Raw genomic sequence first — 1,049 nt, forward strand, 5'->3', positions numbered from 1 at the left:
ATATATATACGCCTACGCAGATACATATAAAACAATTATCTGATTATATATATGCACGTATATATCCCTAAATATATAGATGCATACATTCATACCAATAAGTACTTGCTTATGGAAGAGTGCGTGCATATGATAGTGATGTAGATGTGTGTATCGTGCGCGCGAAAACGTAAACGTACAGGAATAAAACGCACGCACGCACACATACACACACACACACACACACACACACACACACATAAGCACACATAAATAGTAGCGAAGTGAGTAAAGACATGCTTCTGTGTTCATCAGTGAATAACCTATTGGCAAAAGACAATGAGTTCCATTGCATTGCAGACAATAAATTAGGATGAATATACAAAAGATGAAGAAAGAAAAAAAAAAAGACACGAAACCAAATAAAGAAACATACGAGAAATAATAATAGTAATAATAATAAGAAGAATAACAATAAGAAGAACAATAAAACGAGGATGATGAAAACGACATAGAAGGAGAAAACCTAAGCAATATATGGACGCAACGAGTAGGAATTGACAACCACTACAACGACGATGAGAGAGACGATTTGCTGGCAAAGTAAGTAATAATCGGTAATGATAAGATATCGTCTGAGTTTGAAGGGTTACAGTATAGTGTTATCTTCTTAGTACGATATTGTTATCACCTCTTGACATTCACATTACAGTTTTCTATTACAGCGTACAAAAGACAGACACGTTTTTCTAAGAAAGCGATAAACATAATTTTCTACTTTTACGATCCGATCATACTTTCTAATTTCGCGTTAAACCGTTAAACAGCAAGCACATGCAGGTAAGTACCGTTAGCTAGGAGACTTTACCAATTTCAATTGAAGTTTTATAGGTGGTATTGAGGAATATATGCAGAGTGGATAATTAAAATATATATGCATGTATATACATACATATAAATATATATGAATGCATTTATGTATATGTGTTTATATATGCATATATATATATACACACACATATATATATATATATATATATATATATATAAATATATATATATATATTTAT

The sequence above is a fragment of the Octopus bimaculoides genome, chromosome 19 (assembly GCF_001194135.2).
Source record: "Octopus bimaculoides isolate UCB-OBI-ISO-001 chromosome 19, ASM119413v2, whole genome shotgun sequence".
NCBI lineage: Eukaryota > Metazoa > Mollusca > Cephalopoda > Octopoda > Octopodidae > Octopus > Octopus bimaculoides.